This window comes from Atractosteus spatula, chromosome 10 (genome assembly GCF_055471065.1).
Source record: "Atractosteus spatula isolate fAtrSpa1 chromosome 10, fAtrSpa1.hap1, whole genome shotgun sequence".
NCBI lineage: Eukaryota > Metazoa > Chordata > Actinopteri > Semionotiformes > Lepisosteidae > Atractosteus > Atractosteus spatula.
In genome coordinates, this window is record NC_142715.1 from 20,102,311 (window position 1) to 20,119,293 (window position 16,983).

General features: G+C 49.6%; 1 protein-coding gene and 1 pseudogene across 1 annotated transcript in view; one reads left to right on the forward strand and one right to left on the reverse strand.

The window, feature by feature from the left end:
* LOC148825697 (uncharacterized) overlaps nucleotides 1-16,983 on the reverse strand; it is a 221,745-nt gene that overhangs the window by 112,875 nt on the left and 91,887 nt on the right. The gene's annotated exons all lie outside the window — the stretch shown is intronic.
* On the forward strand, nucleotides 4,818-15,210 carry LOC148825705 (GTPase IMAP family member 7-like; annotated as a pseudogene).

Genomic DNA, 16,983 nt, shown 5'->3' on the forward strand with positions numbered 1-16,983 from the left:
AAAAGGAGACAGGAGAAGGAGAAGGAACAGAGGAGGAAGACTGAGGAGAAGCAGGAGAGGAGACGCTCCAAGGCAGCAGATGAGATGAGGAGGACCGTGGACAAGGAGGAGAGGAGATGCTCCAGGGAGGCAGAGGAGAACAGGAGGGAGCAGCATAACCACGAGGTGAGATGGGAGAAGAAGGAGAAGAAGAGGTTGAAGGCCTACGCTCAGGGGCTGGTGAAAAGCCTGCAGCAGGAGGAGGAGAGGAAGCAGAAGGAGAAGGAGGAATGGAGGAGGAGAGGAGGAAGCAGCTGAAGGAGGAGAATAAGAAATGAGCAAAGGAGGAGAGTTTGGGAAGAGGAGGAGAGGAAACAAGCAAAGGTAGAGAAGGAGGGAGGAAACTGTTGGAGAAGCAGGAGAAGAAACAAGCAAGAGGAGAAGGAGTGGGGAAAAAGAAACAGATGAAGGAGGAGGAGGAAAGGATGAGAGTTTTGGAGAACCAAGAGAAGAAACAATTGAAGGAGAAGATGGAGAGGAGGAGAAGAAGAGGGGAATCTTGGAAAAAGAGGAGAAGAAACAGATGAAGCCGGAGGAGAAGAGGGGGAAAATTGTGTAAAAGGAGAAAAAGAAACAGATGAAGCAGGAGGAGAAGAGGAGGAAAATCATGGAAAAGGAGGAGATGAAGTGGAGGAGAGTTTTGAAAAAGAGGAGGAAAATCTTGGAAAAGGAGGAGAAGGAACAGATGAAGCAGCAGGTGGAGAAGAGGAGATGGGAAGTGGAGAAAGAGAAGAAGAGATTGAAGGAGGAGAAGAGCAGCCTCTAGGTAATGTCACGGAAGGGTTGACTGCCGAGGATCTGGATCCTATGTGGTGCTTTTAGGAAGGATAAGTGCTAGACAAAGGCGTAGTCAGAGTAATAGCGAAGTCCAAAATCCAGGTAGGCGTGTAGAACCGTCGATGTAGAATCAGAAGGCGTAGGCGTAATAGAGGAAACAGGCTTGGGTCAGGATCCAAGAGAGCGTTGTAGAGGCGAAGGTACGAAATCGGGAGGCAAAGGCATAGTCGAAGAACAGCAGGGTCTAGGTCAAGGAGAGAAACAGTAGAATAGCGAAGGAGTTGGTCGAAACAAAGCTCAGTGAGAGAATCTCAATTCGTGAGCGCTGACAGGGCGTCTGGTGAGGGTTTAAATAGAGGACTGATTGATGCATGCACGTTTGGTACGGGGAGAGCTCGTGGGAATTCGGGAGCGCTTGCCTGCGTGAGAGTGATTTGTGACAGTACCCCCCACCTCAGGGGCAGCTCTGGACGCCATAGATAGAGGAGGAGCATGGGAGTGAAGAAAGTCCGAGATAAGGGTCTTGTCAAGGATGTCCCGTTCAGAGACCCAGGTTCTCTGCTCAGGACCATAGCCGAGCCAGTCGACCAGAAATTGTCTTGAACCCCTATACCAACAACATTTGAGGATCTAATTGACTGTATAGGTGGTGGATCCAGCGATGGAATGAGGTGGAGGTGGACGAGGTTGCAGCCTGGAGAGGGGTGACCTGTGGTAGGGCTTGAGAATGGAAACATGAAAGGTGGGGTGAATGCAAAGGGTGGGGGGGAGAGCCAGGTGGAAGGTGACTGGAGTGATCTGGGAAATTACCCGGAAGAGACCAATAAATCTGAGCCCCAACTTGCGGGAGAGTTGATGGAGAGAGATATTGCGTGTTGAGAGCCAGACAAATTGCCTTCTGCGAAGTCTGGGAAAAGGCCTTCTGTGCCGATCCACGATGGTCTTATAGCGGTGTGAGGCTTTAAGGAGGGCGCGCCGGGCCGTTTTCCAGAGCTTCTTTAAGGAAGAGATATATAATTGGATCGAGGGAAGGTCCGTGTCAGAAACCGGCTTCCGGAGGAGCGAAGGTTGATAACCCAGGGAGCATAGAAAGGGAGACATGCCAGTGGCGGAAGAGTACAGGGCGTTTTGAGCATACTCGGCAGCGAGAGACAAACTGCGGACCTCGATCGGAAACAATGTCCTCAATCCCGTGGATCCCGTGGAGATGAACAACCTGCTGTACAAACAGGTTGGCCATTTGTTGGGCAGAAGGCAGGGAGTGGCAGGGAACGAAATGAGCCGCCTTGGAGACCTGTCAATGACGACCATAATAACCGTGTTGCCCTGGCTCCTGCGAAGGTCCGTGAGGAAGTCCACAGAAATATGAGACCATGGCCGTGCGGGTACTGGAAGGGGTTGGAGAAGACCAGCCTTTTGGTGATGGGGTGTCTTAATATGAGCGCAGGTGGGACAAGCTCTTACGTAATCCGAGACATCAGCCCTTAGGGAGGGCCACCAGAAGTCCCCAGAAACAAGTTCCAGAGTTCGGCGGACGCCAGGATGACCCGCATGACCCGAGAGTCATGAGCCCACTGGAGAACAGCGGAGCAAACCTGATCAGTCACAAACAGCTTGTCAGAAGGGCACGAGGGAGGTACGGTGTGGTCCTTGAGGGCATTTCGGATGAGGTGCTCGATGTTGGGACAGACGGCAGCAATGATCTGGTGAGAGGGGATGATGGGTTCAGGAGGGAGTTCGAGCTCCGGTGGGTCAAATAGAAGTGAGAGGGCGTCCCCCTTGATATTCTTAGAACCGGGGGTATATGTCATGAAAAAGGAAAAATGGGCAAAAAATAGGGATCATCTGGCCTGGAGAAAATTAAGGGGCCAAGCAGACTGGACAAAGTACAGGTTGTTGTGGTCAGTGAGAATGGTGAATGGATGTTGAGCTCCCTCCAGCCAATGCCTCCATTCTTCCAGAGCAAGCTTGATGGCCAGGAGCTCTCTGTCTCCCACATCGTAGTTAACCTCAGCCAGGGAGAGGCACCTGGAGAAGAAGGCACAGGGGTGGAGAGTAGTACTATCCCTGTTTCGCTGAGACAGGACAGCTCCAACACCATGGGCAGAGGCATCAACCTCCAGGACGAAGGGCAGCAAGGGATCAGGATGACAAAGGAGGGGAGCCGTGGTGAAGAGGTGTTTCAAACGTAGGAAGGCACGATCAGCCTCATTGGTCCACTTGCCCAGAGTCGGAGGGTGCGTTGCGTGTGAGGGTGGAGATGGGAGCGGCAACGGAGCTGAAGTCCTGAATGAAACGACGGTAAAAGCCGGAAAATCCAAGAAAGCATTGAACCTGCTTCAAGTTCCTCTGAGTTGGCCAGTCCATAATGGCAGCCGTCTTGGAGGGGTCCTTCTCGATGCCCAGAGAAGAGATGACATAACCGAGAAATTGAACAGTGGAAACATGGAAAGTGCATTTTTCCAGCTTGGCATAGAGGCTGTTCTTTATGAGACAAGTTAGGACCTCCCTGACATGAATGACATGCTCCTGAAGGCTACTGGAATAAATTAAATTATCATCCAAGTAGACGAGCATGTACTGGTGAATGATGTCCCGGAAGATGTCATTCATAAAATTCTGAAAAGACAAACTGTAGCCAAGGGAAACCGAGAATAAGTGGGAGTGAAGGAGAGTGGAGGAGGAGAAGCTGAATACGTTCCAGGTGGGTGGCACCAATACGCAGGGAGATGGGGATGGTCTGCCACTCCACCAATCCTGGAGAGAGGGAGGAACCATCGATGGACTTAATGCAGATGGGAGGGGAGACGGGCAGTAAGGGAATCTTCAAGGAGGCAGCGAGTCCAGAATCTAAAAAGTTTCCCGCTGCACCTGAGTCAGCGAAAGCAAAAAGAAATTCCCAGGAAAGCCCAGCAGGACAGTCCAGAGGCAGAAGGGTTGAGAGAAAGGATACTGACCTTTGGAGGGAGACAGACGAAACGAAGGGGTCACACCGGACAGGAGGCTCGGAGGTGGTCGGAAGCCCCACAATAGAGGCAGCGCCCCTCTGAAAGTCGGCGGTTGCGTTCCTCCAGAGAAAGACTAGATGAGGAGGGCGTGAAAAGGTGCAGCAGGAGTGGAACCGGGAGCGGTGTGGCTGGAAGCAGAATGGAGCAGGAGGCGTTCGGTCCTACGTTGCTGTAGGCGGACATCGATCTTGGTGGCCAAGGAAAACAAAACTCTCCAGAGTCACCGTGTGGTAAGGGAGGAGGGCCAGGTGATCCTTAAGTTCCTCGGAGAGTCCCCCACGGAACTGATGGATGAGGGCTTCTGGGTTCCAAGCGAGCTGAGAGGCTAAGACCCAAAAGTCCATCACATGTTCCTGGAGGGGACAAGTACCCTGCGACAAGGACAGACGCGAGGCGGCAAAGTAAGAAGACTCAACCTGTCCGAAGGTGGCCGTCAGAGCTGCCTGGAACTGCGCAAAGTCCGAGGTTTCTGGGGCATTCCTGGCAAGAAGGCCTGCAGCCCACTCCATCGCCCGGCCAGAAAGGTAGACCACTATAAAGGCAGCGCGTTCGCGGTCAGTTGAAAACAATCCGGAAGAAGGTTAAAAGCCATCCAGCATTGCGTCAGATAAGCCTGGCACATATTCGGCGTACTGTCGAATTGGTCCGGTGTGGGAGGAGGCAGGGGACAGGAGGAGGTGACTGGAACTGGGGGCTGAGTGGGATTAGACACGAGTGGGAGGGTGGGAAGCGAGTGGCTGAGGAGGGGAACTGGAGACCAGGTTAGTGAGATGTTGGAAGGTGGCAGTGAGCTGATCCAGTGCCTGGGAGTGCTGGGACAGGAGAGCCAGGGGATTAAATGAGCCCGCGGGGTCCATCTTTGGGCTCACGATTCTGTCAAGGATGGACTGACTGCGGAGGATAGGGATCCTATGCGGGGCTCTTCGGTAGGGGATCTTAGGTTTAGAATCGATAGGCGAACGTGTAGTCGGGGAAGCTAGCTGAGTCCAAAATATGGGTAGGCATAGTTGGAGCATCGGTACTGAATCGGGAGGCGAAGGCGTAGTCGAGGAAGCAGGCAGGGTTCAGGAACCTTGAAGGTGTTGTAGAAGTGTCGGTACAGAATCAGGAGGCGGAGACATCGTCGAGGAAGCAAGGCAGGGTCCAATATCCAGGAAAGAGTAGTTAGGGCGTCTGTACTAAGTCGGGAGCCGAAGACGTTGTCAAGAGGGAAGGCAGGGTCAAGATCCAGGAGTCAAACAATAGATTAAGCAAAATAGCACTAGGTGCAGAGCTCAGGGAGAAGATCTCAATCGTGAGCAATGAATAGGGGTCTGGTGAGGGTTGAAATAGAAGAGAGGTTGGTGCGTGCACGTTTGGGAAGGGAAGAGCTCGTGGGAATGCGGGAGCGCTTGCATGCGTGGGTGCGATTTGTGACATATGGTCAATATACATGTGATTTATAAGGTGACTTACAGCTGAGCTTGAAGTTTAAACACTTGTGTTTTTTTTCTCTTTTATAGTTTCTTGAAGGTTAACCCTACACTGATTTTTAAAATTCGAATTTAATTTATTGAATATATTTTTTTTTCCTAACCAGCAGAGGGGTATTTTACACAGTAATGCACAGGCAGCTGTGACTGTGTGTACTACAAGCTACCTTGTCTGCTGAAACCTTCTCTGTTTGATGAGTGGAAAAAAATATCAGATAAATACATCATGGTTTCATGCTGTAACAATAAAATGTGAAAAAGTCCAAGGGGGGTGAATACACTGGCACTTTACAGCCTGGCCAGTGCTCAGCAAGCACTACAATATAAAACATAAAAGTCAACATCTCTTTGTCTGAACATAAGAAAGGTTACAAACCACAGAGAAAACACTGTAAGAGAAGGGGTGTTAACAACGACAAGCACACAGTATGTATAAATATAAAAAAAGTCCTGACTGCTGGTCAGTAAAGATCCCAGGACACTGAGTGTGACAGTAGGGGTGTGGACCCCAGTGTCCCGACTGCTGGTCAGTACAGATCCAGGACACTGTGTGTGACAGTAGGGGTGTGGACCCCAGTGTCCCGACTGCTGGTCAGTACAGATCCAGGACACTGTGTGTGAGAGTGGGGTGTGGACCCCAGTGTCCTGGTCAGTACAGACCCAGGACACTGTGTGAAAGATTAGGGGTGTGGACCCCAGTGTCCCGACTGCTGGTCAGTACAGATCCCGGGACACTGTGTGTGAGAGTAGGGTGTGGACCCCAATGGACACTGTGTGTGAGACTAGGGTGTGGACCACAGTGTCCTGACTGCTGGTCAGGGGTGTTGTTTAGTGGGGGTTCAGTCTGTACTCCCTAAAGTGTCAGGGTCTGAACTAGGAGAGAGACAGGAGCTGATTTACTTTCACTTTCTCATGTCAAGAGATCAGAGATCGATACTGTAAACTCAAGCTGTCTGAAATGTATTAAATATTTTAATAAAGTGTTTATTTCAGGCAAAAATGATTGATGTAAAACCTGACTGTTTGCTGATGGTATTGGATTCACACTATTAGTATTCATGATGCTCAGACACGCTCAAATAGAATCATTTCCTGTTTGTTGCTCAGAGGCCGTGTTTATTGTACAGTTGATAATACCAGAGAGGAATCAGTACAGATGAACAACAAAGGAATTTATTTGGCCCATAATTAGTAGTGATTCCAGGTTCTCATGCAGCTGTTTCTCCTGTGCTGACTGGAGGAGCTCATCAAGCTGTGTCTGGAGAGAAGCCAGGGTATTGGCTTGTTCCCCTCTCTCACGCCCCTCCTTGTACAGTAGAGCCTCCCAAACCTGATTTTAAGTATTAGTGTTGCTTTAGGTTTCAATGTTAGTTCTGAGGAACTCTGAGGTGTCAATATCTAACTGGTCTTTGATGATGACTACCTGTCACTGAGGATGTTGAATATTTTGTATATATGAGGTTCACTATCTTCGCCCTGTCAGTTTGGGACCATCCCTTCGAACCAAAGAGACTCAGTTCATTCATCGTGTCAGTGTTGGACACTCCCTTCAGACTAAAGAGACTCTGTTCCTTCAGCCTGTCAGTGTGGGCCACTTCCTTCAGTCTAAAGAGACTCAGTTCCTTCATCCTGTCAGTGTGGGACACTCCCTTCAAACTAAAGAAACTCAGTTCCTCCAGCCTGTTAGTGTGGGACACTCCCTTCAGACTAAAGAGACTCAGTTCCTCCAGCCTCTCAGTGTGGAACACTCCCTTCAGACTTAAGAGACTCAGTTCCTTTAGCCTGTCAGTGTGGGACACTCCCTTCAGACTAAGGAGACTCAGTTCCTCCAGCCTGTCAGTGTGGGACACTCCCTTCAGACTGAAGAGACTCAGTTCCTCCAGCCTCTCAGTGTGGGACACTTCCTTCAGACTAAGGAGACTCAGTTCCTCCAGCCTGTCAGTGTGGGACACTCCCTTCAGACTGAAGAGACTCAGTTCCTCCAGCCTCTCAATGTGGGACACTCCCTTCAGACTAAAGAGAATCAATTCCTCCAGCCTGTCAGTGTGGGAAACTCCCTTCAGACTAAAGAGACTCAGTTTCTTCAGCCTCTCAGTGTGGAACACTCCCTTCAGACTAAAGAGAATCAATTCCTCCAGCCTGTCAGTGTGGGACACTCCCTTCAGACTAAAGAGACTCAGTTCCTTCATCTTGTCATTGTGGGACACTCCCTTCAGACTAAAGAGACTCAGTTCCTCCAGCCTGTCAGTGTGGGACACTACCTTCAGATGAAGAGACTCAGTTCCTCCAGCCTCTCAGTGTGGGACACTTCCTTCAGACTAAGGGGACTCAGTTCCTTCAGCCTGTCAGTGTGGGACACTCCCTTCGGACTTAAGAGACTCAGTTCCTCCATCTCTCAATGTGGGACACTCCCTTCAGATTAAAGAGAATCAATTCCTCCAGCCTGTCAGTGTGGGACACTCCCTTCAGACTAAAGAGAATCAATTCCTCCAGCCTGTCAGTGTGGGACACTTCCTTCGGACTAAGGAGACTCAGTTCCTTCACTCTGTCAGTGTGGGACACTCCTTTCGGACTAAAGAGACTCAGTTCCTTCATCCTGTCAGTGTGGGACACTCCCTTCAGACTGAAGAGACTCAGTTCCTTCAGCCTGTCACTGTGGGACACTCCATTCAGACTAAAGAGACTCCGTTTCTTCAGCCTCTCAGTGTGGAACACTCCCTTCAGACTAAAGAGAATCAATTCCTCCAGCCTGTCAGTGTGGGACACTTCCTTCAGACTAAGGAGACTCAGTTCCTTCACTCTGTCAGTGTGGGACAGTCCCTTCGGACTAAAGAGACTCAGTTCCTTCATCCTGTCAGTGTGGGACACTCCCTTCAGACTGAAGAGACTCAGTTCCTTCAGCCTGTCAGTGTGAGACACTCCCTTCAGACTAAAGAGACTCTGTTCCTTCATCCTGTCAGTGTGGGACACTCTCTTCAGACTAAAAAACTCAGTTCCTCCAGCCTGTCAGTGTGGGACACTCCCTTCAGACTAAAGAGACTCAGTTCCTCCAGCCTCTCAGTGTGGAACACTCCCTTCAGACTAAGGAGACTCAGTTCCTTCAGCTAGTCAGTGTTGGACACTCTCTTCAGACTGAAGAGACTCAGTTCCTTTAGCCTGTCAGTGTGGAACACTCCCTTCAGACTAAAGAGACTCAGTTCCTTCATCCTGTCAGTGTGGGACACTCCCTTCAGACTAAAGAAACTCAGTTCCTCCAGCCTGTCAGTGTGGGACACTCCCTTCAGACTGAAGAGACTCAGTTCCTCCAGCTTCTCAGTGTGGGACACTTCTTTCAGACTAAGGAGACTCAGTTCCTTCAGCCTTTCAGTGTGGGACACTCCGTCCAGACTGAAGAGACTCAGTTCCTCCAGCCTCTCAATGTGGGACACTCCCTTCAGTCTAAAGAGACTCAGTTCCTTCAGCCTGTCAGTGTGGGACACTCTGTCCAGACTGAAGAGACTCAGTTCCTCCAGCCTCTCAGTGTGGGCCACTTCCTTCAGTCTAAAGAGACTCAGTTCCTTCATCCTGTCAGTGTGGGACACTCCCTTCAGACTAAAGAAACTCAGTTCCTCCAGCTTGTTAGTGTGGAACACTCCCTTCAGACTAAAGAGACTCAGTTCCTCCAGCCTCTCAGTGTTGGACACTCCCTTCAGACTGAAGAAACTCAGTTCCTTCAGCCTGTCGGTGTTGGACACTTCCTTCAGACTGAAGAGACTCAGTTCCTTTAGCCTGTCAGTGTGGGACACTCCCTTCAGACTAAGGAGACTCAGTTCCTCCAGCCTCTCAGTGTGGGACACTTCCTTCAGACTAAGGAGACTCAGTTCCTTCAGCCTGTCAGTGTTGGACACTCCCTTCAGACTAAGGAGACTCAGTTCCTCCAGCCTGTCAGTGTGGGACACTCCCTTCAGACTAAGGAGACTCAGTTCCTCCAGCCTCTCAGTGTGGGACACTCCCTTCGGACTTAAGAGACTCAGTTCCTTCAGCCTGTCAGTTTGGGACACTCTGTCCAGACTGAAGAGACTCAATTCCTCCAGCCTCTCAATGTGGGACACTCCCTTCAGTCTAAAGAGACTCAGTTCCTTCATCCTGTCAGTGTGGGACACTCCCTTCAGACTAAAGAAACTCAGTTCCTCCAGCCTGTCAGTGTGGGACACTCCCTTCAGACTAAAGAGACTCAGTTCCTCCAGCCTCTCAGTGTGGAACACTCCCTTCAGACTAAAGAGAATCAATTCCTCCAGCCTGTCAGTGTGGGACACTCCCTTCGGACTTAAGAGACTCAGTTCCTTCAGCCTGTCAGTGTGGGACACTCCGTCCAGACTGAAGAGACTCAGTTCCTCCAGCCTCTCAATGTGGGACACTCCCTTCAGTCTAAAGAGACTCAGTTCCTTCAGCCTGTCAGTGTGGGACACTCTGTCCAGACTGAAGAGACTCAGTTCCTCCAGCCTCTCAGTGTGGGCCACTTCCTTCAGTCTAAAGAGACTCGGTTCCTTCATCCTGTCAGTGTGGGACACTCCCTTCAGACTAAAGAAACTCAGTTCCTCCAGCTTGTTAGTGTGGAACACTCCCTTCAGACTAAAGAGACTCAGTTCCTCCAGCCTCTCAGTGTTGGACACTCCCTTCAGACTGCAGAGACTCAGTTCCTTCAGCCTGTCGGTGTGGGACACTCCCTTCAGACTAAGGAGACTCAGTTCCTCCAGCCTGTCAGTGTGGGACACTCCCTTCAGACTAAGGAGACTCAGTTCCTCCAGCCTCTCAGTGTGGGACACTTCCTTCAGACTAAGGAGACTCAGTTCCTTCAGCCTGTCAGTGTTGGACACTCCCTTCAGACTAAGGAGACTCAGTTCCTCCAGCCTCTCAGTGTGGGACACTCCGTCCAGACTGAAGAGACTCAGTTCCTCCAGCCTCTCAATGTGGGACACTCCCTTCAGTCTAAAGAGACTCAGTTCCTTCAGCCTGTCAGTGTGGGACACTCCGTCCAGACTGAAAGACTCAGTTCCTCCAGCCTCTCAATGTGGGACACTCCCTTCAGTCTAAAGAGACTCAGTTTCTTCAGCCTCTCAGTGTGGGACACTTCCTTCAGACTAAGGAGACTCAGTTCCTTCAGCCTGTCAGTGTTGGACACTCCCTTCAGACTAAGGAGACTCAGTTCCTCCAGCCTGTCAGTGTGGGACACTCCCTTCAGACTAAGGAGACTCAGTTCCTCCAGCCTCTCAGTGTGGGACACTTCCTTCAGACTAAGGAGACTCAGTTCCTTCAGCCTGTCAGTGTTGGACACTCCCTTCAGACTAAGGAGACTCAGTTCCTCCAGCCTCTCAGTGTGGGACACTCCCTTCAGACTAAGGAGACTCAGTTCCTTCAGCTAGTCAGTGTTGGACACTCTCTTCAGACTGAAGAGACTCAGTTCCTTTAGCCTGTCAGTGTGGAACACTCCCTTCAGACTAAAGAGACTCAGTTCCTTCATCCTGTCAGTGTGGGACACTCCCTTCAGACTAAAGAAACTCAGTTCCTCCAGCCTGTCAGTGTGGGACACTCCCTTCAGACTGAAGAGACTCAGTTCCTCCAGCTTCTCAGTGTGGGACACTTCTTTCAGACTAAGGAGACTCAGTTCCTTCAGCCTTTCAGTGTGGGACACTCCGTCCAGACTGAAGAGACTCAGTTCCTCCAGCCTCTCAATGTGGGACACTCCCTTCAGTCTAAAGAGACTCAGTTCCTTCAGCCTGTCAGTGTGGGACACTCTGTCCAGACTGAAGAGACTCAGTTCCTCCAGCCTCTCAGTGTGGGCCACTTCCTTCAGTCTAAAGAGACTCAGTTCCTTCATCCTGTCAGTGTGGGACACTCCCTTCAGACTAAAGAAACTCAGTTCCTCCAGCTTGTTAGTGTGGAACACTCCCTTCAGACTAAAGAGACTCAGTTCCTCCAGCCTCTCAGTGTTGGACACTCCCTTCAGACTGAAGAAACTCAGTTCCTTCAGCCTGTCGGTGTTGGACACTTCCTTCAGACTGAAGAGACTCAGTTCCTTTAGCCTGTCAGTGTGGGACACTCCCTTCAGACTAAGGAGACTCAGTTCCTCCAGCCTCTCAGTGTGGGACACTTCCTTCAGACTAAGGAGACTCAGTTCCTTCAGCCTGTCAGTGTTGGACACTCCCTTCAGACTAAGGAGACTCAGTTCCTCCAGCCTGTCAGTGTGGGACACTCCCTTCAGACTAAGGAGACTCAGTTCCTCCAGCCTCTCAGTGTGGGACACTCCCTTCGGACTTAAGAGACTCAGTTCCTTCAGCCTGTCAGTTTGGGACACTCTGTCCAGACTGAAGAGACTCAATTCCTCCAGCCTCTCAATGTGGGACACTCCCTTCAGTCTAAAGAGACTCAGTTCCTTCATCCTGTCAGTGTGGGACACTCCCTTCAGACTAAAGAAACTCAGTTCCTCCAGCCTGTCAGTGTGGGACACTCCCTTCAGACTAAAGAGACTCAGTTCCTCCAGCCTCTCAGTGTGGAACACTCCCTTCAGACTAAAGAGAATCAATTCCTCCAGCCTGTCAGTGTGGGACACTCCCTTCGGACTTAAGAGACTCAGTTCCTTCAGCCTGTCAGTGTGGGACACTCCGTCCAGACTGAAGAGACTCAGTTCCTCCAGCCTCTCAATGTGGGACACTCCCTTCAGTCTAAAGAGACTCAGTTCCTTCAGCCTGTCAGTGTGGGACACTCTGTCCAGACTGAAGAGACTCAGTTCCTCCAGCCTCTCAGTGTGGGCCACTTCCTTCAGTCTAAAGAGACTCGGTTCCTTCATCCTGTCAGTGTGGGACACTCCCTTCAGACTAAAGAAACTCAGTTCCTCCAGCTTGTTAGTGTGGAACACTCCCTTCAGACTAAAGAGACTCAGTTCCTCCAGCCTCTCAGTGTTGGACACTCCCTTCAGACTGCAGAGACTCAGTTCCTTCAGCCTGTCGGTGTGGGACACTCCCTTCAGACTAAGGAGACTCAGTTCCTCCAGCCTGTCAGTGTGGGACACTCCCTTCAGACTAAGGAGACTCAGTTCCTCCAGCCTCTCAGTGTGGGACACTTCCTTCAGACTAAGGAGACTCAGTTCCTTCAGCCTGTCAGTGTTGGACACTCCCTTCAGACTAAGGAGACTCAGTTCCTCCAGCCTCTCAGTGTGGGACACTCCCTTCAGACTTAAGAGACTCAGTTCCTTCAGCCTGTCAGTGTGGGACACTCCGTCCAGACTGAAAGACTCAGTTCCTCCAGCCTCTCAATGTGGGACACTCCCTTCAGTCTAAAGAGACTCAGTTTCTTCAGCCTCTCAGTGTGGGACACTTCCTTCAGACTAAGGAGACTCAGTTCCTTCAGCCTGTCAGTGTTGGACACTCCCTTCAGACTAAGGAGACTCAGTTCCTCCAGCCTGTCAGTGTGGGACACTCCCTTCAGACTAAGGAGACTCAGTTCCTCCAGCCTCTCAGTGTGGGACACTTCCTTCAGACTAAGGAGACTCAGTTCCTTCAGCCTGTCAGTGTTGGACACTCCCTTCAGACTAAGGAGACTCAGTTCCTCCAGCCTCTCAGTGTGGGACACTCCCTTCAGACTTAAGAGACTCAGTTCCTTCAGCCTGTCAGTTTGGGACACTCTGTCCAGACTGAAGAGACTCAATTCCTCCAGCCTCTCAATGTGGGACACTCCCTTCAGTCTAAAGAGACTCAGTTCCTTCATCCTGTCAGTGTGGGACACTCCCTTCAGACTAAAGAAACTCAGTTCCTCCAGCCTGTCAGTGTTGGACACTCCCTTCAGACTAAAGAGACTCAGTTCCTTCAGCCTGTCAGTGTGGGACACTCCGTCCAGACTGAAGAGACTCCGTTTCTTCAGCCTCTCAGTGTGGAACACTCCCTTCAGAATAAAGAGAATCAATTCCTCCAGCCTGTCAGTGTGGGACACTCCCTTCAGACTAAGGAGTCTCAGTTCCTTCAGCCTGTCACTGTTGGACACTCCCTTCAGACTAAAGAGACTCAGTTCCTTCAGCCTGTCAGTGTGGAACACTCCCTTCAGAATAAAGAGACTCAGTTCCTTCATCCTGTCGGTGTGGGACACTCCCTTCAGACTAAAGAGACTCAGTTTCTTCAGCCTGTCAGTGTGGGACACTCCCTTCAGACTAAGGAGACTCAGTTCCTTCAGCCTGTCACTGTTGGACACTTCCTTCAGACTAAAGAGACTCAGTTCCTCCAGCCTGTCAGTGTGGGACACTCTCTTCAGACTAAAGAGACTCTGTGCTTCGAGCCCGTAAGTGTGGGATGCTCCCTTCAGACTAAAGAGACTCAGTTCTTTCAGCTTGTCAGTTTTACTGTTTTTAAACTAACATCATGCTAATTCTCTTCAGTGTGGAACACAGTAAATAGTTTTTAAGCGATTTGACATTCCTTAGTGTTGAAACTATACAACACATAGATTACCCAGCCAGGTGGTTGAGTCCCAGACATTTCTTTATGAAATGTGACATTTTAGACTCACTACTGAAGAATCAGTTTTGACTGAATGATTTGACATTTTTTATGTATATTTAAAATAAGGTGGTATAAAGGGTCATACTAAATACAGAAGTCCCATATGTGTCTGAATTGCCATTGGACACTCAGAGTTTTAGTAGGACTCTACAGTGCCCTCCAGAATTATTGATGCCCTTGGTAAAGATGAACAAGGAAGGCGATGGAAAAAATGTCTTTGTTGTTTATCAGATGAGAGAAATATAACCTTTCAGTGAGGTTAAATTATTCTAAGAAAAAAATCCTTATGAAAAATAAACATGTACTATTGAGAGAACAGTTAAAAATAAAATACATATCTTATATAAATTGTAAGAATACAGAATAAGAATGTTGTAAGAATACAGTTTGATTAACATTAACATTAACAGAGCATTTTGTGTACTACAGAGAATACACAGAAATATAATCTCAATAATCTGTGTTCTTCCTCTCTCACAGGGCAGGGACAATAGAAAAGATATAGAAAAGTTTTTATCGTAAATTTTAAATGGGATGAATAGTGAAAATATCTGTGATAAGAACTTTATAATGTAAATAATTTGTGATTTTCTCTCTGACAGGGGAGGGTCAGGCTGATTCCCATGAGGCACCACACAGTCTCTCAGAGATCAGGATCGTGCTGCTGGGGGAGAGATGGTCTGAGAAGAGCTCAGCAGGAAACACCATCCTGTTCAGAGAGATGTTTGACACTGAGAGAAGAACTGAGAAGTGTGTGAAGAGACAGGGTGAAGTAGCTGGAAGGCAGATCACTGTGGTTGACACTCCAGGGTACTCCTCTTTTCCCTGGATAATAAGGACTGATCCACAGCATGTCAGACAGGAGGTTGTGCGCAGTGTGTCTCTGTGTCCCCCAGGACAACACGCCCAGGACCCCACGCCCTCCTCCTGGTCACTCCTGTGACCTCATTGTTCACAGAGAGAGACAGGAGATTATTGGAGGAACAACTGGAGCTTCTCAGTGAGAGAGTCTGGAGACACACAATAGTGCTGTTCACCTGGGGGGACACACTGAGACTCACAACCATTGAGTGGCACATTGAGAGAGAAGGGAAGGATCTCCAGTGGCTGTTGTAGAAATGTGGGAAAGAGGTATCATGTTCTCAACAACAAGAACAGGGGCGACCACACTCAGTTCACAGAGCTGCTGAAGAAGATAGAGGACATGGTGGCAGGAAACTATGGGCTGTACTTCACTACTGACATCAAAGAAATAAACACTGAACTAGAAAAATATATATTAAACAAAAGGAGGAGAGACAGAGAAAGATAGATGAGCTGAGACAGAGGGAGGAGGAGAGACATAGGAACAGTATAGACACCCCTCCCACCAGTGAGTGTGATTGATGCTGTATTACTGAGTCACTGATCTTACTGGTCATCAACTGAGAGATTCAACCATCTTGTGTCCTATTAGGAATTAAAATATACTGTGCTCCACTCTGTACTGTATGATTAACACAGTGGCACACAGATCTGTGTCTGTTTAAATCCTCTGTGCTTTAATTAAACTGTTTTCTATCAGGGAGATTAGATTTAACCCATCACACAGCAGCTCAATCTCTGTAATCTGTCCCTTAAACTGTCTGACCAAAAATCAATCAAGGTTTATTGATCAATGCATGAACAGTACAGCACACAGCAGTGTTGTCGGCATTTAAATGCTTTGTCAGCGAGCTGGTTAAAGGCTCGTTAAGAGGGATAGAAGAGTTGGAGGACAGGAATTTATAGGGGTTAACATTAGGATACAACAAATGACACAATTGCAATTCACAGATTGTGAAGAAGTAACACAAGGATAGGAGGTATTTAGGTGTCCTGACAGTAGTAGGGTACAGGGTAGGAGGTATTTAGTGCTCTTCATAGGTGTCCTGAGAGTGCCAGTGCCCCCTGTCAGTTCAAGGAGGTAACTGCAGGTGTCTGCTGTGGTTGGCTGTTCAGCAGTCTTACTGCCTGGGGCAAGAAGCTGTTCCGACACCTGGTGGTCTTGGTCTGATACTTCAGTTTCCAGATGGTAGTAGAGAGAGCAAGTTGTGTTTAGGGTGACTGGGGTCCCTGAGGATGGACCTGGCCTTCTTGAGGCATTAACACAGTAGATATCCTCTGTGTTCAGTAGCGCAGCCGGTAGTGTTCTGAGCCAGTGTCACCACCCTCTGGAGGACCTTGAGCTTGTGGGTGGAGCAGTTACCACACCAGGCAGTGGTGCAGCCGGTTAGGATGCTCTCAGTGGCGCTCCTGTAGAAGCTGGTCAGGATGTGTGAAGGCAGGCTGAACTTCTTCAGTCTGGGGAGAAAGAACAGGCGCTGTCTTGTCTACAGGGATGGTTTGGTGGGTCCAGGTCAGTTCGTCTGTGATGTTGACACCTAGGAATTTGAAAATGTGGACCACAGCGTGGTCTGTTCCTCAATGCTTCCTGTAGTCCACGATCAGCTCCTAAGTTCTGCTGGTGTTCAGAGAGAGGCTGTTGTCCTGACACGCTGCTGTCAGCGTTTCTACCTCCTCCCTGTAGGCGGACTCATCACCGTTTGTGATCAAGCTGATGATCGTTGTATCGTCTGCAGACTTGATGATGGAGTTTGTTTTGTTCCTGGCGACACAGTCGTGGGTGAACAGGGAGTAGAGGAGAGGGCTGATTACGCAGCCCTGGGGGGCGCCGATGTTCAGGGTCAGGATGGAGGATGTACTTGTGCCGACTCTCACCACCTGCGGTCGGCCTGTCAGAAAGTCCAGGATCCAATTGCAGAGAGGGGAGCTTAGTCCTAGGTCCTGGAGCTTGGTGATGAGCCTTGAGGGTACGATGGTGTTGAATGCTGAGCTGTTATCAACAACATTCTTAAATACGTTTCTCTCTTGTCTAGGTGTAAGAGGGTAGAGGGTGTGTAGAGCAGTGGCGATGGCCTCCTCAGTTGGTCTGTTAGTGTCAAAGGCAGCTCTGAAGTCCAGCAGGACAGGAATGGGGGAAAGAGCCCATCAGCAGATCATTAGAACCCCAGGCAAGAGCTGTTTCTGTACATCAGTCTGAAAGACTCGTCACAGCTTGTCTGCAGATCAGTGAGTCTGTGAGTGAACAGCAGCAGCCTGTTGTAGAATCTGTGTCAAACAGGGTGAGATGGAGAATTG